Source organism: Vanellus vanellus (assembly GCF_965231255.1).
Source record: "Vanellus vanellus genome assembly, chromosome: 3".
NCBI lineage: Eukaryota > Metazoa > Chordata > Aves > Charadriiformes > Charadriidae > Vanellus > Vanellus vanellus.
The window spans coordinates 86,361,474-86,386,376 of record NC_138907.1 but is presented as its reverse complement, the minus strand read 5'-3'; positions in this window follow the sequence as shown (position 1 = coordinate 86,386,376).

Below are 24,903 nucleotides of genomic sequence, written 5' to 3'. Positions count from 1 at the left end.
AGCTTTGCTGTAATTTGGCCATGCAGTTAATGATGTCATTTCCTCTTCAGTGATTGTCAGTATTATTAACTCCAAGGCTTAATAAAATCATTAGTCATCTATTTCCTCTTTCTTCAGTCTGTCGTAGCATTAGATTACATTATGTTAACTTTATATAGACGATATTTTCGTCTTTTGGTTAGTTTGTTTGGTTTTCTTCCTTTATGTCACAGCATCTGAAATATTGGGGTGCAGAATTTAAGGCTTTTGTGTGAAAAACATAATTTTACTCATTGCATTAAAAACTGAGATCTCAGGGAGTTGCTAATGGTGTTTCTTAAAGCTTTAAGTATTTAATGATAAAATACTAAACTCACTGTGTATGTATTTATATACACAGTTATTTGCTGCTTTTTAAACATCCAAATGCGTGTTTGTATATATGCTCAGAGGCATGAATATGTAAGTACACATGCATGCGTGCAGACAGTAGCTATTTGTGTGTACACAGATGAAACCAGGGTCTCAGCAGCAGGATGTGTATTCCCTTCACAGCAGAAAACCCTCTTTGCAAAAGTTAATGAATTATAATGGAAACAACTATGCCATCCAAAAAAGTGCCTCGCTCCCTTCTGTGCAGGGTGACGCTTTTCAGTTTTACTTATCTCCCCTGGATATAAGTTCAGATCATTTTACAGCAAACATAAATTAATAGCATACACAGGGATCTGAAAATGAGACAATGGTTTTATTCAGTGTAAAGACTGAGAGATTACAAAGCATCGCTGGATGGTGAATAATTGCTAAACACATGTAGTCAGTGTCTTGGACTACGCAACGTGTACACCGATAGAAAGGACACAGTCTGTACCAGTCCTTAACAAAGAAGTTCCAGGTAATAAGCACGACAGTGGAAAAAAAAAAAAAGGTGAAACAGGAAAAGCAAAAAGAGAGAATATCTCCCACTAGAAACTTTGAAAATTTGGCCTGACACCAGCATTGGAAGCTGGACAAGCATGCTTTTAAAGATGGTGCGCTACCCTTTTTAATTCAGGAAATAAAGAGGAAAAAAGAAGCAGAACTTGGGAATAGTTCCTAGAACTGAAATTCTGACATCTCCTTTCTCCACATATTGTCTGCAGAAGGTTAGGAGCTTCAGACCTGAGCAGCTTGAGTGGGAAACAGCCAAACTGAAAAGAAAGGCTGTGTTTGTCTCCCACATAGCAAACCGCTCTGATATCAGAGTGCTTCAGAAAGCTGGACTCATGAACAAGATCAATTTCTTGATTTTCAGGTTTGCGTCACCCCGGCTCACAGCTGAGGTGAACCTAACCCTCTCCTAGGAGGTGACCTACGTATGTGGAGGTGAGAAGCATTGACTGGGTGAAGACTGGAGGACAGACAGGCAAAGGAGAGAGAAGACAAAACTCCAGCAGTTGCAGGAATCCTTGAGAAGGCTTCTTTGGCTGGTTTCTCACATCGTACTGGTTTATTATAGATGTTGTTTCTGACATTCCAGCCAATTTAATTACGAAAGTATTCTTCACTACCAGCTGAGGAAGAATTAAAATTGGTGACCACAAAGGTGATCACATTAGTCACCTCCTTTATTGAAGGAACCATTTAAATCCCATTGAAAAGAATGAAAACTATCCAGTGATTTGAAAGGAAATGAGAGTGTGGCATGCTATTATAGTGTTAAAAAACTATACCAAAAACAACAATGCCTAATAAATAATCTAGTCTTTGTGTCTTTAAGTAACTGGCAAGGAAGATCTTGTGGAACATGGTTGCCATTACACAAGCTAGTCGATCTGTTCTGTAACTGCTGTTCTGTGTTTTGCCGCTTGTAATCATAAAGATCTATCCCTGTGTGAACCTTTCATTAATCTCCAGTTAGGCTGTCAAAAGCATGATGGATATGAAAAAAAAAAAAAAAAAAAGTACTTTTTCTTTTCCTTTCTTTTCCTTTTTTTTTTTTTTTTTTTTTAATACCAGGTACTCAGGCAACAAGGCAATCCAGCCCACATCTTATGCTAATCAGTAATTTTATAATTATTGAAAAATCACCTGAAGTGCAAGCTTCATTCTGCACTGTATTTTAAGAGTTTGCTCTCTGACTCCTCTGTTATAGTAGATTGTTTTCCTGTCAAACAGATTGAAACTGGATTTCTTCATTGCATTAAATATGATAGCTGTGATAAGAATGTATCTGGCAGCGGAAGCTTAAACAGCTCAATTTAGGTGCTGTAGAGAGACTCCAGTTAGTCCTTGGTGACTTGCTTATACGTTATACATATAAAATCTTTTTGATTTTTCTGTTAAGTGTGCTAATATGTCACTATCAAGCTTTGACTTGGTTAACAGCTCGCAATGGAACAATGAGGTTATTTTTTTTCTGTGTATCTGCTTGGTTTTTCACAAGCAATAAATGTAAACTGAGTGTCTTGGAGGTTATAATTCAGAGCTCTGTGTGGGTAGCGTGCACCAAAATTAATTAGTGGTAACATAGTTTATACCTATATCTCTCACAGGCTCATTTGAGCACTTGTTCTTTTCTTTTTCTTTTTCTTTTTTTTTTTCCCCTTAGTGCTCGGAAGCCAATATTTAAACTTTAAAATAAAAGTATATCTGCCAGGTGCACTAAATATAGCTTCCATTTCACCACCTCACGTTAATGAATGTTGCCTAAGTGAATGCCTGTAAAGTAAGAAGTTACTAAAACCATTACATGACTGGTATAAGACTGAGGTGTCTGGACCCTGTCCGGTTCCCATGTTAGGAATATTATGGTTGCCTATTCACAGCACGGGTAGAGTTAGGGGCTGAAGGGAGCTGGGGGCAGAAAAGCCAGAAAGCTGGACAGTTACCTACATGCTTAAGTGAACCATAAGGCAACATAACAAAAAAGAGTGAGCTTCAGATCCTGCCTTTTTTCCTTGACACAAAGTACATCTACAAAGGAAGTGCATCTGTTATGTTATGCAACTGCGCATACCCCTTCAGCTACGTGCACATCAGTCCTGAATATATGAATATCTCCATTGGAGTCATGTGACACGCGGATACATTTTTCACGTGGCAGAAGTTGTCTCATTCCAATTATATTACAGGCAATCGTATACTAATTGCCAGGCAAACGCACTAATGGCTGTATGACCAGGACTTTGTGTAATAGGCTTCTTGGCCTTTTTCATCCGATAAGATGTCCGGTACATCTCAGGCAACGTAAATGGCGGACATTTTCTCTTCCAGTTGGGTTTTAGCCTGAGATAGTGCAGACGTAAGTACACAGACCATGTTAACTTTGCCACTGGGAAAAGTTAGTGCAGCTGTGAAACAACTGTGGCGCTCCCGAAGCAGTAGTGACAGTGTGCCGGGGTGGGTCACCGTCTCCTTTGCTAGAAAAAAGCCTGAGTAACACAGACAAGTAGTGAAAAATATAAGGAGTAAAAGTTGCGGCAATTGAAGCCTAAGCTTATTCTCTAACTTCTGGGCCATTCTTCCTTCACGGTAATGATCCTATGGTAAGAGCATATTTTCTGTTCATATGCAGAGATAAACGTGTATCCGGTCTGAAGCACGCTGAAACCAACAGAAAGCCTCTCAGGGGGTTCATTGACTTCTGGCTCCATTTTAATGCACATTTCAACAGACATCACAATTTAGAGTTGTGTTTCAGGCAGCACAAATCATGCTATAGTATTAGAAACTGTTTCAGCTCATGATGAGGCAGTTAATAAGCCTTGAAGGATATAAGATGCACTCAGAAGAATCAAAGCAATGATACTTAGCTGAGTCATCAGAGAAGACTTCTTCCCCCATCTATTCTGGCATCTGTTAAAATGAAGATATTTCAATCTATTCCCTTAATGACTGATTAATGACCTATGGAATTTCTCTACCTGCTGAAAATATGCCCACAGGGTCACAAACCTTTTCATGACGGCTTATTCTATTTTATTATGGTGTCCCAAAAGACTTTGCCATATATGGCACATAGAAAATATCTGTCTCAAAATTTTCTGCAGCCCCTAGCAGTATCATAATGTTGTCTTTGTCACTGTCTCTCATCTTTCTCATCTTTGCACATACTATTTTATTTTTGTTTTCATGTTTCTATTTCTTTGTAATCCTATAAGACCATGGATTTTTGTACAGATTACTTTTATAATCTTATTCCTACCCAACTTTCTTTTTGAGCAATCAGTGTACATGGTATATTATATTGAAAATATAATCTTTATTCCAACAACATTTACTACACACTTCATACAGTTAAATCAATAAATATAATATAAATAAATAATATAAATTAATAAAATAAATAAATAAATATTTTTTTTTCATATATTTTAGGAAAATGATTTCTCCACCTCCAACAACAAAACCAGTATTTTATTCCCTCAGTAAACATAGAAGGACAAAACCCACAAACAAATAAAAACCTCTTTATGTACCTTTAAAAGTAAATTATTTATTTTTTAACATAAACACAGAATAAAAAGTTGTTATATTTCTAAAATGTAGGAAATGTAGGTCTAGAACAAAATATTTTGCTTTTTTTTTTTAAGAGATTGAAATTTAAAGTGAGAGGGAATAGATAAGAGTTTTGGCACAGTGAACATTTCTGGTTTGTTTGGTTGTTTTTCACACAGTGAGAAACAACAGAATATTATTCTAAATCTCTTTTGAAATGAAAAATTCAGCTTTCAACTCTACTTTTAACTTTAACACCACCCTAAATCAGGTCAGGATTTAACAGAATGGGGCCTGTTGAGGATCCAGGAGCAATTGAATTACAATATAACAAATAATGTACTTAATAATAAAGCAGTCTCAATTAGGTAACACATTTGTCAACTCAATAGTTTTTGTCACGGCAGCACTAATCACGAATCCACATTCACTTATGCTGTCACTGGCATTAATCCAATATATGATACCATAGCCATTTATTCCTTATTCATACATATTTGGGGAGGGAGAGAGGTACAGTCTGTAGATAAGTGATGTCCACACTTAGGAATTGCTTTTCATTCATCTGCGCACTTTTAAATACTGTGAAGAAAAGACCTTATATCACCAGTTTTGTGACCTTTTTAAGTGAATCTAGACCAAGCGCTATAATTGGAGATTTTGAATGGATTAGTCCATCAGTGAAAAAGTTAAAATCAGGAGATTTTAAAACATGCAAATTAAGCTTCAAAACATATTTTCAGAAATGCCTCTGCCATGAAATCACAGAGATTAAAGCAAGTTTGTAAGAATGGAATCACGTGAAAATCTTTTGGCACACATATATATATACCTTGTAAACATGTTAGAAATGCATGGAGCTTCACCCAAATTCTCATGAAAATGGAACATTTGAGTGTAAATCACAACAATATAAATTATAGCTCACTCTAGGTGGTTTTCATCAAACATGCACAAATCTGTGACTATTATAAGGGACATATAAAGTAAGAAAAAATCTTGTATATACTATTGCTTTCTCAAGACACCTAAGGAATAAATTAGAAAATTAAAAGATAAATTAGCTCTAAATACACAAACAATTATTATTTAAGCATACTTTAGTAAAATGTAAAGGTAAGAAAATGTCATCCGAATGATGGTTAAAAACAATCTGAAAGTATGATAGTTCATCCCATGAAACACAAACTGGAGGGCTCTAACTAAATGGATAATAGACAATTGGGAGAATGTAGATTTGAGGAGAAGGAGCTGTCTGGGTGGTCTGATGTGAGCTGATTGCAAGAGATCCATTATCCTAAAAGGGATACCAGGTATCCAAGCAGAGAAGAATGTATAAACATTAAATGTGAGTAGAGTGCTACAGACAGAGAATCCTTAGAGAAACAAGAAGAAACAAAACAAACACTGATACTGATTGCATTGTGTCATGGAAAGACAGAGACCAATAGTTTCAGCATAATCTGAGGAATATCTATTATACTGTCTGCAATGAAACCTCAGTTCTATGGTCAGAAGGGACTGTCAACATGATGTAATCTGTCTGCCTAACCATAAATTTCGGCTCAATAATTGCTGCAGTAAGACTATTTCCTCTGGCTGAATAACAGTGTAATTTTTAACATTTTTGAATTTTGAATGGATAAACTAATCATCAATTTAGTGAAAAAAAGAAAAGATGAACAAATATGATTAAAAGAATTATTGAGTTTGGACTTCACATCCCTCCTGACAGAAATTATCTGAGTTTAGTACCGTGATGGTTTATTTGGCATTCATCCTGAATGGGGAGGAGATGGAGGGAAGAAGAAAGGAAGGAGCCTTCAGAAGTGGATCTGCCCTGGGGAAAAAGTTTCTGTTCTCTGCTTTAAGAACAACCCTGTTTTTCTTTGACGCTCATTCTGACCTCACTGTTTGTGTTAAATGCCAGATTAAATGCTCCTATGACAACACTAAACTGAATGAATGAAAGGAGAGGGGGGAAACAGAAGATGACTTCTTCAATTAATAATGAAACTGCGCATGTCTATGCTAATTACAATAACTGGTAAGCCATCCCTAATTCTATGAAAAGAGATGCTCTCATCTAGAATTAAGAGATTCAGAAAGCATTTCTTGCCTTGGTAAACTTAGTAACCTCCGGTAGTCTCTTGGAAACAAACATCTTGCAACTTGAACTTTTCTATTGTCGGCTACGTGTTTCTGTCTGGTGAGTTAAAGGGTTCTTTAGAAGTCACTTGTTTCATTAAAAAGTTTTTATATAATAGCAAGAATGACCACAATAAAATGCAACCATATCTATTCCATAAATTAATTGCTTCTTTGGAATACAACAGAGTTTAGGGAAATAAAATCTTTGGCAAGAATAATTCTCACCATCCAGAAAGGAAATAATTCTGGGAAAAGAAGCAATTTTGATCAAGGTGCCCTTGCAACAGGATATTTCAGTTTTACTTATTGTGATTTTGTTATTTTCTAAATAATCTGATCATTGTCTAAACTTTCATTATGTACAAAATGTGCAATTTTTTGTGTTGTGGAAAATAGAACTTCCCCTTCCCCAAAAAATCCTGAAAATACTTAATGCCATTTTAAGACAAAAAACCCCCAATATCATTGAAAGGAATTGTTTCAGTCATTTGATAACTCTAGGGAGCTATTGTGAAATTCTAAATTCAAATAAACAGGCAATTTAAGCAACTTCACATTTCTTTCTCCATTATAAAAAGAAGATAATGATTTAAACAAAATAAATGCAGAAGTTATAAAGCAGTATAGATCTTAAAGTTTCATAAGTAAATCACAAGGGATAAAATACACAATTCTAAAAGTGAAGTTAATTTTTATATGTTGAATCCATAGGACTTTTTATTTTAACTGCAGTGATTATACTTTTATGCTCTCTGTACACCTTTGGCCAATTGCCATGTAGTTGTGATTAATCTGTTTGCTTAAATTTGTTTAACAGATATTTCTACATTACTCATGGTTCTATAGGGTTTATGTCATGAAAGTGACCCATTGATTGCTCAGGAGAAGTGAACTGTATTCTTTCTGCACCTGAAAGGCCATTCTTATATGATCTATGCAACTACACCTTTTGATTACTATGTGTGTATATAAATTATTACATTGTACCATTTGTATTCAGGATCCTGATCCTTCAGTGATGTTCCTGTGGGGGAAGAGGATGAATTTATTGCAGCTTATGACCTGAACTGCAATGAGGATTTTCCTTTTCCTCTCTGTTCAATTTAACATATCTGACTTGGCAAAAAAAAAATAGTGCATGTATGAGTTTCAAGAATCAATTGCTGTATGATGGTGGTATGTAGCTGAGTTACAGCACTGCAGTTTGAGGGAACGAAAACCAGACACCACTCTATTATGTAGTGACAGCTACTGTAAAACTTAATGTCATTTCTTTTTTTACTTAAGGTGTAATAGAGTCTGTTGTAGCCAACCACCTCTCTAATACTTCCCCTCTTTATCTATCTTCATCTTCTGTGTTAGATTAGGTATTTTGCTTCCCTTCTTGCTAAAAGTTCTGACTGACATTTCCTGTGTGCTTTCAGTACCTTTTTTTCCCTTTACAGCATTTCTAATTCATTTTCTCTATTCTATAAAAGCACTCTCAGTGCTTTTGTCCTTCTCTGGCTTGGTATAAAAAAGAAAAAAAAAAGAAAAAGAACCTATCTTCCTCTCTGAGATATTAGAGCTTTCCCAAATGTATTTAGCTTCTCTCCTATGGATCCTTACTTAGCACTTTTCTGATTTAGCCCAAATTAAATCTCACCATTTCTTTGCGATTTACAGTACATCTGATTAAAGACTGTAATAGAAAATTATAATCATCTTGCTGGGAAAAATTGAGACAGTTGTTCTCTGATTTTTATTGGGTTTATTCCAGCATTAAAACTGGCAAAGCTTGAAGTATATGAGGAAGCTTAAATGTTTTTGTTATATTCCATTTGTACATGCTAGCGTTTCTTTGTTGATTTTGCTTTATGTTATCCTTGACTATAAGAATCACAGACATTAGAAATCACAGGCACAGATTAGGTCATCTGATACGTTTTCATCCTAGCACTGTTTTTTAGCCCATACTGTATCTGAATAACTTGTCCAGTCTACTTCTACATGACCCTTTTTCAGTTCTTAAGACTTACAGAGCTATTTCTGTTGATATTCATCAGCATTTTTCTGTACTCAGTTTCATCCAAGCACTTTTACCTAATTATGCCACAAATGCTTTTCTGTTCCTCAGGCAGATTCTTGACCGCTGATATGCCTAGGCTATTTGCTCTGAAGCCAACGGGATATGTGTGTTAAAGGATGAATCTGGCTCTTAATATTTACAGTAACGTTAATTCCCCTACCCTCTTTATCATTCTTGAATCAATAGAGACTATATGGGAAATTTTAAATGAAATCAGATATGTGTCTTGGTGCCTCTAATCCAGTTATTACAATAATCACTTTCTCAACACCTGTTTCCCAAAAGAATATCTATAGCTTAGAGAAAATACCCAAAACTCGATGCAAAATGCATGGAGAGAGGTAAGCACTACAGAAAGGCACCGTACTGCTCCTTAGAGCTAACAAACAGGGAACACGGAATGCAAAGGTGTAACAAGGCTCAGCTCCTGGCAACAGCTTCTAGCCACTCAACGTATAGCATCCCAAATACTCTCTTTGAGGAAACAAGACTTATTCTTCTGCTCTGAAGTATAACTCATAAAAAACCCCATCACCAACAATTAAAAACAAAACAAAAATAAACAAACATAAACCCCCCAAACTGGTCATCTCATAAAGCTGCTCATGCTGAGAGGACAGGAACACCAAGTTCATAACAGTAACTCCTACATCCGAGGAGAAAATTCTAAGCACTGCTCACAAATTTTCCTCCTTTAGAAGTGCTCCAGGATGTGTACAATGTTGAATAGTTCGTGGACCAATAGGAAAACAAAACAAAACCAAATGGTAGTTACCTTTCTAGTGAACTATAACAATTATTTCTGATGTATTTTCTCACTAGAAACAATATTATTTTTTTATGAAAACTGATATTTTCAAATAATCCCATGACTCCAGAAGCTGAACCTAAGGAAAAAACAACGATTGTTAATAGTCATTAAAAAAAATTAAAGTTGGCAGTACTCACATGTTATGTTTTTCATCCAAGGACTTAAATGGATTTGACGAAATTAAATTAAGCCTCTCAATACTCATGAGGATCAGACAGTCTGTTCTTACAGAATGGAAAAGAGTGATTTGGGAAGGTTAAATATTTCAGCAAAGTTCACAAAACCAATCAGACTTAAATCTAAGAGAAGAATTCACTAGTTCTCACAACATTCTACTTCTCTGCGCACTATGTGCCCTCCCACATTTCTGATATTTATATTCAACATAAACTCAAAAAACAGCATACAGTTCTAAACTTTCATATAAGCCCTTGTCTTTTTACTGCATTCACTCACTGTTCTCTTTTATCTTGGATATTCAGCATATTCTAATGCTTCCTGTAAGATTTTTAATTATATAAATCAGCCTCATTTTTGTTGCAAAGTGAGTAGTTTTACAATCCTGATAAAAACCTGTCTAATTTCCATTTATTTTTTTCTAAATCAGTGAATAACACACAATTATGTGTTTCTGTTTGTTTGAGTTTTTTTTTTGTTTTTTTTTGTTTTTTTGCAGGGGGGGCGGGGGGGGTTGAGGTTCAATTCCTATTTCTGGTTCAAAATTGTATTCTAGTCCTAAGAAAACCATGACATCCATCTGCGCTGTGACTGGAGGTTCATCTGTGGGGGGTGAATGTATCTCTATGTTTATGATACATCCTGCACTATACTACTGAGGTTTCCATATCTCTTTATATTATTCATTTTTGTAACAGTGTTGTAACAATCTTGTAACAATCATGCATCCCCTATATTAGTTCTTAGCTTCTCATTGAGTTATCAAAACCCCGGGAAATTATTGTCCGCGTCTCCTGTTCTTTCATACCTAATAAGTAAGGATTCATTTGGATCCAACATTTTGTCAACATTTCAGGTAATCTTCCTTTCTAGACACACTGCGATCATAAAACTATTACACAAATCTTTGTTCCTTTCCCAGGATATTCCCTAGATTTGATCTTCGTGTGAGAGGGAATAAGTTCACACTCACAGTAATGTCAAATTCACCTGCCATTTATTTACCACCATTTTTCTTTTTATTCTGCGTCCATAATTTAGTTTTTTTCCTGCTATTCAGGAAGACCTTTCATGGCGTTTTAGATGCCCCTGGCTATTTTATCTTAATTTAGAAGGCTTTAAAAGGAGAAGTCAACAGACAGAAACAAAGTTATGTCCTCTAATCTCTGTGTTTCTGTGCTGTATATTTTCTCAAGAGGTGAAAACTTGTCTTGAATCTCTGATTTTACCAAAAGATTTGCTACTAAATAACAGTGTATTTTTTTCAGATAACTCAGAGGCCCAAATTAGTATCATCAAATATATATTGTAACATCTATGTGTTATTGTCACCAAGAGAAAAACACACATAAAAAAACATAGTTCTGGTGCAGCTGGGTAAATTTTCAGCTTTTTGTACTAAGGTTTACTCTTTTACAAAGGATTTTATGTGCTAATATGTATTTTAAATATTCTAAAGAATAACACTTGGTATATAAAAGACTAACAGTCTGTAGATTAGGTCTCATTCAGAGGGACAGCATTCAGAAGAGGTGATTATGCAGGTACCTCTTTGGTTTAGGGTGAGATCCATCATGGCTAAGTTAAGGCATATAAAATTAGAGATCTAACTAAATCTTGTCATGGACACTTACAGATGGCAGTTCATCATAAAGGAAATTAATGGAAAGGATCATGACCTGTGAGAGTATTTCTCTCTCTGAGGTTATGGAAGTTATCTAGATCACTAATTCAAACTAAATTTCTTATTTTCATTGACTCTTATCTTTTATATATGTCTCATCTTTATTCTACTTGATGGAATTTCTTCCTTTCTTACTATGTGAATTCCTCTAAAGAAAAGTCCCTTTCATAGAAGCACATTTTTCAACTTTTCTTACAACTACTTAACAGAAATATTGAGGTATAACTAGACAGTTTTTTGAAAGATTAAGGCTAATCTTGCTATTTTATGTCAAATCTCGTGACAACTTCCTGGTCCTTTTTCAGCTGTTTAAGAAAGATAGAGGTGAGTATGTCAAGCACAACAATTTAGTTCTACCAGAAGGAGTTTCAAGGGTATAACATAAATATTATTCACAGTGAGGTTATCCTTTGGATGAGCAGTACAGTAATGAGAGTGTTCAGAGCACCTGTGTGTGTTCTCCTGTTCTTTTTTTTTTTTTTTAAGTGATAAGTACTAAACAATCTGAAGAGCCTTGAAAAACAGTTCTATTATTTAAAAAAAAAAAAAATTCCTTTTTCAGTGCATTGTATTCATAAGATTATAGAATAGGTAGTAAAGGAAATTTTTAATTTTAAGTGGTTAATGAGGAAATAAATGCACAAGTCCATCTGTTGTGAAAAACTTTCCATCCCTTGTGTAGTACATAAAGTACATCCCAAAAGCTTTGGTTGTCTCTTTTTTTTCCTCTGGAAGGCAGAAGACAGTTTTGGATAATCATAAAGTAAATCAGAGTTCCAGGGGAGAAGTGGTCAAACCAGCAACTACACTGAGTAATATGGTGGGCTGCTGGCCAACAAAGCCATTTGATTAGGAGCATGGAAAAGAGGGAGTGTAATGTGAGACTGGTATACCCTGCATAGGAGCAGGTGAAATGGCCGCTGGAAATGGCTAATAGGCAACAAGAATATCTGGCTAGGCAGGGCTGGCTGTGTCCAGGCTCCTCAAAGCAGGGTCAGTCTTTGGAAACCAGACCGATGGAAAAGCAGCAGATGAGGCTCTCCTTCATCACAGTTTATTCCTCCTTCTTCATCCAGTCCTACTTCATGAGAATCTCCACTTCTTTAGGTAAGGAGAACACTGAGGTATTTGCAGAACTACTGTCACTGTCTTCTTAAAGCCAGATCAAGAAGGCAATAACCTCTGGCCAAAATGTTGCTTCCCCCTTCTCTTTTTAGTTCCCTTCTGTCGCAAAATTATTAATGAGTATGAGGAGCTGCTCAACAATCATACAAAATCCTTGTGATTAAGGAAATGCAGTAAATTCCTGAGAAAGCCTGAAATATGGAGGGAGGCAGAAGTGCCCCAGAAAGAGGCGAGAGACTAAATAGTCTGACTTGACCTAAGAACATTATTCCAGAAGCATGAGGTTGTTTACAGCAAGTACCCAGAGACACTTACTCTCCTCTGTCAACCACTTAGGATTTCTCAGTATTACACTGTGAAACGCCATACAGAAAGCGGGTGAATTAATTTCTGCTTAGGGCTAATTATCACAGATACAGTGATGTCCACAGTCATCTATTTTCCTTTCTGTTAATTAAGTGACCTTTCAGAAGGCACTTTACAGGGCTCTGTATTGTATAACTCCGTATGACTTCATCTCTTGTCTGTATTCCCTAGCTTACATCTTTACCAATGGTGTGTCATCCAAGAGTAATGCACCCTTGTTCTTGCAACAGGAGCAACCAGAACAGCTTGAGAGAGGCACTATATGTACCTTAAGACAATCCAGGGGCCTGAATAACTGGGGCAGGCAAAGAGTGATCTTTTGTAGCTTCATGTTTGCAGCAGAGTATTTTACTTCTTTTTGGAAAAAAATTAGGTGATTTCCCAGTTTTTTTCGCTTTCTTAGATGTCTGGATACTGTCTTGCTCATTATAGGGAGATGAGTAGCACAAAGTTCATTCAAAACTAAAAATTTCATTAGACAGTAGGATTTTTACGTGCATGGTTTTGCTGTGCTCAGCGACGAAGACTAAATCCCACTAAATCTCTGGCTCTGTTAGCCTAAAAAAGACATGGTGATAACATGAGATTTTGTTGATAGAAGCTGTGTGCAAAATCCATGACAAATTAGAATTTTCTAGAATCCTTAGTTAGTCACAGAAATATGTTGTTGCCATCCAGTTGAAGTAAATGACTCATTCTTTGTGTGTGTAGTCAGAAAACTATATTTTATAAGATGTGACTCTCATTTTAATTGTTTCATCTAAATTTTCTTTATTTATTGGGATCTTAGCTAGTATGAAAAATTAAAATTGCATACTTGGTCTGCATTTGAATAATATCAAGCAGAATTTGAGAGATACATATATGTTCTTTCACATACGATCCCAGGCCAAAAGAAAAAAAAAAGAAAAAAAAGAAAAGAAAAAGGAAAACACTCGTGGTGCAGTGCTGAAATTTCCTTTAGATAATCACTACTTTTCCTTTCACACACACACACACACACACACACACACACACACACACAAAAAAGCCTAGTCAAGGGGTTTTGGGTGCAGAATATAACAGGAAAAGAAAATGCTATTGGTGCATCACCTTGTTTTCATTATTCTTTAGGCTTAAATGTCTGCAGAGCAGATACTAGTGCTATTTTAGTTACTGTAGGTGGTAAGATTAAAACACTAGTTGTGACACTACTGATGTCTCAGACAGAATACCCAATAAATGGTACGTGTGTGCTGTACAGTCCCTTAAGTCAGTTAATATATCCACGTAGCTAAGCTGCTACATGGCTTCTCCCTTGCTGAAAAGGTGTTCACATGCTTAGTCAGAATAATTTAGCACTTCTGAGAAACCTGAGCTGTTCAAAGAAGTGTTATCAAGGGTGAGGATCACATCTGATGTTTTTCCACCTCTTCATAGATTTTTTTTCTTCAAGCCAGGTTCATATTCTACCTGATGTGCTGAAGTTCCTTGCTGCAAATCCAATTTGCCTTCAAATATTTGGCACTGCTTCAAGGAAAATGATCAAATGATCAAGTTCACCTTGATCCCTTAATTTTGAAATTGCTTGGCTTGCTCTTTTTCCCACAGTGTTGGGTCGAGATTTTCTTCCCAGGGTGAGTTTCAGTTCATATTCTCTATTTTCACCAGCTGAGTTGCAGATTTGTAGCATGTCTATCAATTTGGATTTTTTTCATATGTCAGGCTGCTTGCCCTTGAATGTTCACCAGTATAAGAAAAAGGGAAAACATCTAACCAAAAAGAGGAAGAAGAGAATTTCAGGTGTGCAATAAAAAGATGAGTTCAAATAGATGTTTGGTTTTGGGTTTTTTTTGGGGGGGGAGGGGGGGGGTCTGGGCTCAAACTTAATCCATAAACTATTTGAATCTACAGCTGTGAGAAATGGCACCTTCAGGAGAAACCCATCTGGCACTGATATCTTACCTAGCAGGAATCTAAGGAAAGCAGAATGGCCTGATGGTTTTCTTTTCCTTTCTCTCACTATGTGAAAGAGCATACAGGGCTTGGAGTGCTAATTAGGGATATAGAAGTATATAAAGAACCTGTACCCTCAACACTGTTCTCCACTGTGTGCATTATCTTAACCAACCACAGGCACTGAATGGAAAGCTCTACGCTTTGAAGTCTCCTTAGTTTGAACTGAAGAGCCAGGATCTGTCAGTAGACAACTCATATCTCATACAGATCAATCATAAAGGAAGATCAAAACTTCTATGGCCAATGGGTATACGCTTATATTAATACAGCCAGTGATCTGCATGGGTTTCTCCTCTTTCTCTCTAATTCCCACCACCATGATGCACTGTGCAAAGTGGTACAGTATTATTTCTTCACGGGGAAGGCAAACTTTGCTTGCCAGACTTTTAATTCTTATCATCCTCGATTAATGATTTTGTAACTCTTATTATCATATTGTAAAACGTCAGGTCAGTAGGACAATATTTCTGTGTAAAATTATTTTCTTTGCAGTACAGGTGGTCTTTCTTTTTAGTGTACTGTGGCTCTGAACCGCTTTCTAAAAGACATTCACTTTCTCCGTTGAATATAGAAAAAATATATTTAAAAAGACATTAGTGAAAATAACCTGTTATTTCACCAGACTAAATTTAGACAATATGAATATCGTCCAATAAATTTTCTTATGTCACGGCAATAATGATTCTTTTTTCTTTACTCAGAAAATTTTAACAAAACCTTTTCCTTTTCGTAGAAGGAGAGAAGTCAAATACACTTGCAGAGGGCTTTGCAATAAAGGGAACAAGGGGAAACACAGTTTCCATTGGGAAGTGTAGACAGGACATAGTGTAGACAGAACAAAGGGCATTTTTGCCCACCCTTTGTTAGATTCCTCAGCAAGAATGAAACTATGGGTTGGAATACTTCAATTTAAGATGAGAAGGAAGTTTCATTCAAGATATTAAATGACTTCAAAGAGTTATCTTTATTTTCTGACAAAACTGATCTCTTTCTAAATGTATTTAGTGCAATGATTCTGTACTATATGTTAGCTGACACATTAGAATACAAGTTTTTCTTTACAAATGAGCTCCTGTGGGTTGATAGGTTCATTAAGGATGGAGATAATTTAATCTAGTCTAAACACAATATCATCCATAAAAAAAGGGACTTACTCTTTTAAAATATTGAGTACTCTTTTTTTCTTTCTTCCTTTCTCTTTTGTGGGGATAGTGTCTTCTCAAGAAAATTGTGATTTGAAAACTGGGATAAAACCCCATGCTAAATTAGAATTAAAAATCATCCCATGCAATTTTCTCATAATCCTTTAAAAAGAATGTTATACTGCGTTTTATTTTTCCTTATTTGTAACTGAGGATTTTTTTTCTGATGGGCTGTGCTGCTAGATATTCCCAAAAGCATTTTGCTGACAGATAATTGACCGTTTGACCACTGGTCCACATAACTGCAGAGTTGTGAGTATAACTTTCAACTTCCTTTTTTTTTTATATTCTTCTGCTTGCAATTTCATAGCATTCTGGAATGTCCTTTCCCTGCAGAATTGTCAAGAAAGAACACAGTAATAGGGGTCATCTGTGAATGTAATGAAAAGTCTCACAGGAATCACTCTGTGCATACAATGTCAGTTGAGGTGTGAGCTTTGCTGTGATTTTATTCCAAGCTTGCAGAGCTCTGATTCCTAGTATATGACTCTTTTTTATGGCCCCTAGTTCAAGTCATGTCAATTGTTTTGCCTAAGACTCTCTTACTTCTTTATTCTCTCTGTCCATCTACAGTTGACTATTATATTTTAATTCTAAATTAGAAGGCAAAAGCTAAGAAGGTCATAATTCAGGTGTCTGGACATTATTAAAATACTTTTCTGTTTAAAAAAGTATATGGAGGAATTTAAAAAAAAAAAAAAGATAGTATCGTCATTGAGATTTGCCATCTAATTTTGTAATTAATATTTTATTATCATAAGAAATCAGCAGCAAACTACAAAGACATGTATATATTCATTGCATTACGCTTTAATTTCTATTAGTTGATGATCCAATTTTATTTCATGATGTGGTAGTCCCAAGTAATTCATTATGTATCTTCCATATTAAGATATCACAAGTTTGTATAATATGACTTACCACGATTTGATATGGTCTGTTGTTGACATAGATAGTTATTTATTTGTTTCTCCTACTACTTTTATTATTTCTTTTTTTTTTTAGGGAGATCAGGTACTTGTGATTCAAACAGCTTTTCTGTATCAAAATACCCCCTCTTTGTGCTTTGGTATTTTCAACATGAGTGGAATATAACCATCCAATGTACCAGAGAGGGAAAAAGATGTTTTCAGTACACTAGAGAAATGATTCAAAGGTAACATGCGTCACCAATTTTATTTGTTTAGATTGCACTCACTTTGGACTTTGGAGCAGGGACTGTTTAGTATTAATTAATATTAAGACCCTTAATTCATTTTTAAACTCATGGTTAGTTTGCCCAGTAAAACATAAAATTACAATAATATTTGCATCAAATACATGCAGGTTTGGGGATTTTTCTTTTTTTCTTTTTTTTTTTTCCCTATGTATATTTTTACTGTAGCTGTGGTCTCACTTACAGCATTCCAGGAGCGCAAAATACCCTAAAAACAAGATGGAACTTTGGCCCGGAAAAGGAAATACTTAAAAAAAAAAAAAAAAAAACAAACCACCAAACAAAAAAAGAACCCTTGACTATATATTCAATAACTCTCCGCAAAATCTTATTTTTATCTTACAAATATGAGCGTACTGGCTTTACAGGTCTGAAGCCCTGTAGAGCACTGTTAAGGGCCTCACAGGAGTCCCTTTTTACAAGTCATTCAGCAGAACTGAAGAGAATGTAGAGTGGTGTCTGCTAGATTTCTTGAACCCAACTCAAAGAAACGACTTCCAAGATGCTCCTGAGGAGTGCCTTTGTCCTTTGAACTGTCCCAGACTGAATGTCAAGTACTCAGTCACTATCCTCTTCTGTAGGATGGCTTCATTGAGATAACACAAATCAGACCTTGTGCTGTGCTGTCATTACGTATACTTTTGCTATGATAAAAAAAATAAACAATTTCAGAAAAGTATATTCAATAGCTGTTTGTGAACTCATGTAATTTTTTCTCAACCCTAGCTATCAGGAAGACTTTTCATTTAAAGAGAAAATTAAATTTAAAAATTCCTATGAAAGCTAGCTTTCCTGGAATCAATTTCTGCCACATTAGTATTTTTCCCTCCATGGGAGTTCCTTGTCAAACTTTATGAATATACGGCTAGGTAGTTTTTTTCAGTTCACTTGAACTCAGGATCTTCATTTTAGGATCTACCTAGTCTAGATCACTTTATTTTAGGTAGCCAGTTAAATTTTGTAGTATGCAATTTTGAAATTGAGCAGCCAGCTGTATAAAATGTCTATATTTGAGGTGATCTGTTGTATCATTGTTAAGAAAAAAATCCAAAGACTTTTTCTATTAGAAACTGAAATAGAAATGACAGCTTAACAGAATGTAGATTAAATCATATTCAATGAAAATAAAAATATATTGCCACTGAGATCATACTTTGGACACACTATGGAGTACACCCACTGTGTGAACACATCAGGAGCAATCGGCATTTTATGTCGAAACACTATTAAATATGTTCTTTGTTTATGAACACTCAGGAAATCCAAAGAGTAAATGTTCAGGTGAGCTGAAATGGAGACTCTGATATTTCATTCCGAACAGGCAATGCTGGAAGAAAAAATAGTGACTTTAGAAACAAGGAAAATTAAAAAAAAAAAATAACATAAACTGTTGTTGAGTGAAAAAGAGTAGATAGCCTGACTAAATACTTAGAAATTTTTCCCATATAAATTTCAGTCTGTGTTTGAATCTACTCTCCTTTTGTTTAAAGGTATGTGGGATTTTGTGGGGAAGATGTGTTGATTTACAGAAAACAGATAGGGGCTAGCTAACTGTTGTGTTTCAGCCTCGTGTTGTCACACAGACAACAGTTTTGCAAGGGATAGAGAGTACTGGGCCTCAGACCCTGCTAAAATTTTGTCAGTGATCCAGAGGTAAACATATAACAACAGCTAAAACATCTTTGAATAGCATAAGACTTTTGGAGTGATAAATAACAACGAGGACAGAACATTCAGAGGTGGTGATCAGGCAGATTTGGCAACTTAAGGCTATCCAAACGCAGTGCTTCAACACAGCCACGCACAAAAGCTGGGAACAAATAGTGCAATCCACTGACACCAACCACACACCAGAACCTAGTGACTGAAATAGCTTAAATGTGGGAAAAAAATACATATCAAATTTAAAAAGACTTTTCCATTGCATAGTAATGAAAAACTAAATGTCTAAACTCTTATTGTGGTTAAACCCAGTAGGCAGCTGGGCCCCACACAGCCGCTTGCTCGTTCCCTGCAGCAGGGTGGAAGAGAGAATCCGCAGGATAAAAGTGCGAAAACTCGTGGGCTGAGAGGAAGACAGTTTAGTAGGTAAAGCAAAAGCTGCGCGTGAAAGCAAAGCACAGTAAGGACTTCGTTCACTGCTGTGCATCAGCAGGCAGATGTTTAGCCATCCCCAGGAAAGCAGGGCTCCATCACGTGTAAATCTTACTTGGGAAGACAAATGCCATCACTCCCGAACTTCCCCCCCAACTTCCTCCTCCTTTCCCACAGTTTTTATTGCTGAGAATTATGTCATATGGTATGGGATATCCCTTTGGTCAGTTGGGGTCAGCTGTCCAAGCACTGCAAGCACTTCTTAGCAATAACTAAAACATGGACGTGTTCTGGTCACAAATCCAAGACATAGCACCATATAAGCTAGTCTGAAGAAAGTCTCCACACCAGCCAAAACCAGTAGGACAGGTAAAATGCAAAATACCCACAAGCGTTACTCAGAGGAGCTCACTTACCTTGAAAAAAAGACTGGGAGCTAATGTCACATCAATGCACAGGTACCTTCACAAGGGGAAATCACTTTATTTATTGGAGAGAGCAATAAAAGGAACCACTGGTCAGAGACTAAGGCTAGACACATTGTAAACACATAGTAACTATGTGGTTTTAACCTGAAGACCATTTAAACTTTTGTGCAAACTTTCAAGGTTGTTTCTGGGAATTCCTGCACATTTCATGCCTGTATACTCAGATTTTCAGAAATATAGACTTTGTGAATCAGAAGTTATACTTTCCTTAAGTACAAGTGCGATAAAGCATTAAGCAGGTGAAATACTACAGTTTGCAGTATGAATTGAATTAAAGAACAATATTTTTTTTTTCTTCTGGCTGTAATATTAGTTTACCAACTGGACATACATTTTAGCCACAGAATCAAACTTTCTTTTTGCTGCAATTAGTGTATGAGCATTAATGATCAAGAATTAAAGGCTTCAGGTGGGGAAGAGAGGAAAGAACCTCTTTGACACTTATGGACCCAATTTAAATATTACTTTTGTACTTGCATAACTAACAGCAGACCATTGAGCATTGCTGAATCACATCCCATGTTTCTAGTGTTTGTAAATTCCATGTGCTTCACAACAAAAAATAATGAAAAACATAACTCTTATAGTGGTCAATATTCTACCCCAGCCCATGGCATATTGTCAGAATTAAATCACAGAGCAAGAATGACGTGCAAACAACTCTGCAAAGACAGAAAGGGCAGCTGGGCATGGCATTAATGGGAACAAATAATGCTTCGCAGGGGAGAGAATGGCCATGTTAATTTTCCCACTAAAGCCTGAGCCTGTTGAGCATGAACTAATTTTTTCAGAGTCCTGCCCAAAATCGGATCATTATGTGGTTGATGAAAACTCCCATAACTAGTTACATCTCAGATTCCTTAAATATAATTGTTCAAAACCACTGCTTCTAGTAATGACTGGAGCTACACAAACTCCTGAAGAACTTCACTCTGCTGAAAAAAAAATATTTCTGTTTTTTTTTGGTTTAGTTTTTGATATTTTTTCTTCATCCTATATCTGTGAAACCTTTTCTTTTTGCACAAAATCTGTAAAATGGAGGCCGTAAAAGTTTCTACCTATAACTTAGTACCCTACTCAAGGAGAAAAAATATGATGCTAAAGTAATGGCTGTATCCAACTACAAAGCCTTTTCCTAATGAATGGGATGCTATTAAAGGAGTATGTTCTTGCATTTTATATTAATTTAAATAAATTCACTCTTTTCTTTAATATACTCCATCTTAGCACTCTAAGGACTCTGAGTTACGAAAAAATAAATTTATTCTCAATGAATTTCATAGTTCCATGTTGTATTACAAGAAGGATAAAATAGAAAACACTTGTCTGTGAAAATGGTAAAGACTCTCTGACACTGTACTGAGAACTACTTTCTATTTTGATCTTTTTGATGACTTCCTTCACAAGTTTTCATTTACTAAGCCACTAGTGTCCTTACTCCTCAAGGTCCCCTTTAGAAAGCATAATTTTCTGTCTTTTCAGTGAGCAATAACAACAACTATTATCAGCATTTATTGTTACATGCTGGGTTTTATGGCAGGAAGTCAGTTATTGTCCGTAACTTTCTCTGTTGGCCCAATTGACCGAAGTTTTACTGCTGAAGCTAACACTAAGGTAAATAGTTAGGTTTCTATACTGCAGAAATGCAGTTACAAAGTTCCTACCATTTTATTTTCTTTTTTCTTTTCCAAACTTTAAAAAAAAAAATACCTAGCTGGCAAAAAAAAAAAAAAAAAATTAATTGCCTGTGTCTAGGTAAAAAAATAATTTAAAAAGTAAATTACTTCTTTAAAAATAAAATAAAAAAATAAAATTCCACACTGTAGTAAATGAGATGGCCTTTTGCACACACAAAAACTCTTCTGTAGCAATTTAATCAATCAGTGCAAAATTACCATCAAAAATAAAATAGCAAGATACAGGTAGTTTAGAACAGTTTTAGAGGAAAGTAATTCTCTTTTCAGAAAGCTCTTCTTTAGAAGCTTACTGCACATAAAGCATCCAAAATGCAGATTAAAAACAAGTACACCGAAACACGACCTCATACCAGAGCTCATGAAAAAATTTGTACAAAAGTCTCTTTATAAATACCCGCATTCACGCTACATTTTCTTATGGCTGCATTCAAGTCAATTCCCTTTCCAGTGCCCTGTTTAATTCGATTATGTGGGGGTTTATTTGCTTGAGAGACATAATAGTCAATTAATGCTAACACATGCTAAACCCTGTAACATCTTCTACTCTGATATCCAACCGAAAGTACCTTTGATAGTGTCAGCAGTTCACATTCTAAATTTAGACAAAATAATTATCTGAAGAATGATAGGTTTTTATGCATATCAGCAGCCATTCATACAGCAGGATCTGCTATGGTCCATTGTGTTTGTAATCCATGGATTACATTCTGAGTACGCATTGACACGAGTGACAGTAACAGCTCCATTATGGCCTATCATCCCAACTAACCATGAATTTCAAAACGTTCTCCTCTGCATTTCTTTGAGCTTCTATTGCCTCTTCCTTTTTATCAATATTTGTAAATAAAAATACAAACAAATTATAGAAAACACAAAATCGTCCTAAAGGATAAAATTTTAGTGATTTTAGAGAACAAAAGAAAAGAACATCAGACATGAATTCCAGCTCTACTTACGATATTTAAGGTTCCAGTGCTGAAGCATGTGTGACTTCACCCTGGTTTGAGGCCAATATAATTATTCTGTTTTAAAAAAGTAACAATTGACTGAGTGCTCTTTTTAACAGAAAATAAAACCACCAACAACAAAACAGCAGTTGTTAAGTGAGTCAAACCTTTTAATGAGAATTCACAGCCTTTTACAGATGGGAGTCATCATTTTCATTACTGTAATATGCATATAATAGGGTCATTTATGTAAAACTAGGGATAACTGACTACACCTACCAGTTGTATGTTAATTTTCTCCCTAGTCCAAAATAGCGGTTTATTGAAAAACCCTACACTTTATCCTGATGCTTACAAGTCTCAAGATGATCGTCTGCTGCTAAATGTCTTATATATAAAACAAATATTGCAATACAGTTATAATTAATAGCAATTGTTATTTTTTCTTGGCACAAGATGATTTTGAAACCTTTGGTAACTACCTGTGAACAGCTTGAACAATGGCTTTGCCAGGGGCACTGTGTTTTGCAATGCTGACTGATGGCAAACCCCACATTTGCCAGCTTCTGACCCAGTATATTGATGCAAAACCAGCATAGCACCCTCACAAGTCATAAAGCCTGATGCCATCTCCAGGTCCCCTAGTACCCATATTAACCCCAAAATGATCTAAGAGAAAGGACAATTTCTGAGTCAGCATGCAATACAGAACATTAATTTCTATCATATTGCTCATCTGTACGGTAATGACAATATGGCATACAAAGGAGAATTATTTAAATTATTTTTTTACAATTTATAGTTCTTAAATAGTTTGACTTTGCTTCATTTAGGAATCTATCCAGATTTTCTTACAGTTTCAGATATTTACAAGCTTTTTTCTTTTTCACATTCACAAATATATAATGAATCTAGAAATACAGATGTGAGAAAGTTTGGTGTAGTATTCTGTTCAGGGTGTGTTATTCTGTTCAGGAAGCATTTTAGTCACTGATTTTCTGAGTAAACCATTGACACTGTTCACTTTTTTTTTTAACGTATAGAAATGTTACTTGATAAAGGGATTGCACAAATATACTCTAACATAACTTCTTTAAGAAAACTTCATCTCATGTTTCGGAGTTTTACTATCCTCAACTAAATATCTGTGTCGTGTCTCATCACCAAAGTCACATAGTGCTATTGCTGCTTGCTCACTAGAAGATTGCCAAATTCAAGCTGTAGAAGTGATTACCTAAATTCCCCTGGACAAATTAATTTACATGAGCATTGATAATGCTTTTTTCTTGCAGATTTTTTTTTTTTCTGTAGAGAATTTCATCCAAATGTACACATAAACAAAATGAAAGTAATTGTATATATGTTAAAGACAATATGCCATCTTTATGAAAAGAAATAATCGCTTTATATACTCTTTTGATGACCTGTTCCAATAATCAAAGAGCAAGTGCTGACTTCATATATTCAATAGCTGACAGCTGTCTTTCCATTTATTTTGAATGGATATGAAATATATACTTCTTTAAGTCAGCCCTAGTTTCTTCTAAAATGTAAAAATACCTATGTATTTAATCAAGTATAATTTTGTAAACTAAGTATTGTACATTGATTGCAGTCACAGTGCAGCTAAGTTGGAGGGTGAAGTACTGAAGTATTAGACTGGAGGTATTGTTTAGTTGTGGTTTTACTTTTCTTTAGTTATACAGCTGAACTATATTTGTAATCACTGTGTCCCAAGTGTATTTGTGGACATGTTAAGCTATTTTCCCTCTGGAAAAAATACATGACCTCTGAAATTGTGATACTTTCTCAATAAAATTCATAAATCATGGATTTCAAGGCATTTATGTAATATGCAGTTAATTTGGAACTGAAAAGCCTTAGTATTTTAATATATTATTTTCCATTCTAAAGATTTTTGGGTATAATAGATTCCCCATCTGTGAATCAGCATGTGCTTTAATTTGTTGTCTTTAAATCCTCTGGCAATACATGTGATACGTGAAAATACATGTAATACATTCCAAAAATTGTATGTCTCCTTTGTTCTAAAGGAAAAGCAATTTTGTTTGACTGTTTGATAAATAGGCATAGGGTGTGCGGATATTCATGCTAAAACCAACAGAAGTGGAAAAGATGGCATATACTGTTATGAGCTACTTCTAAATTCCAAATAACATTTGCCTTACCAGGAGTGAATTAACATTTACCTCTAAATTTCATGTTGTGTCAGTGCTACAGGGTAGGGATGCCTTTAGTACAGTAGCATTTGTCTCCCTTGATTGAAAATCTGGTGAACAAACTTCATCTTTCCATTTTAAAGACCACTGGGAAAAAAAAATCCTTTATAATAAAGGTGTCATTTTAACAGGTTTTCCCTGCAAATACTGCAAGGAATCCATATGCATAGGACAAACTACT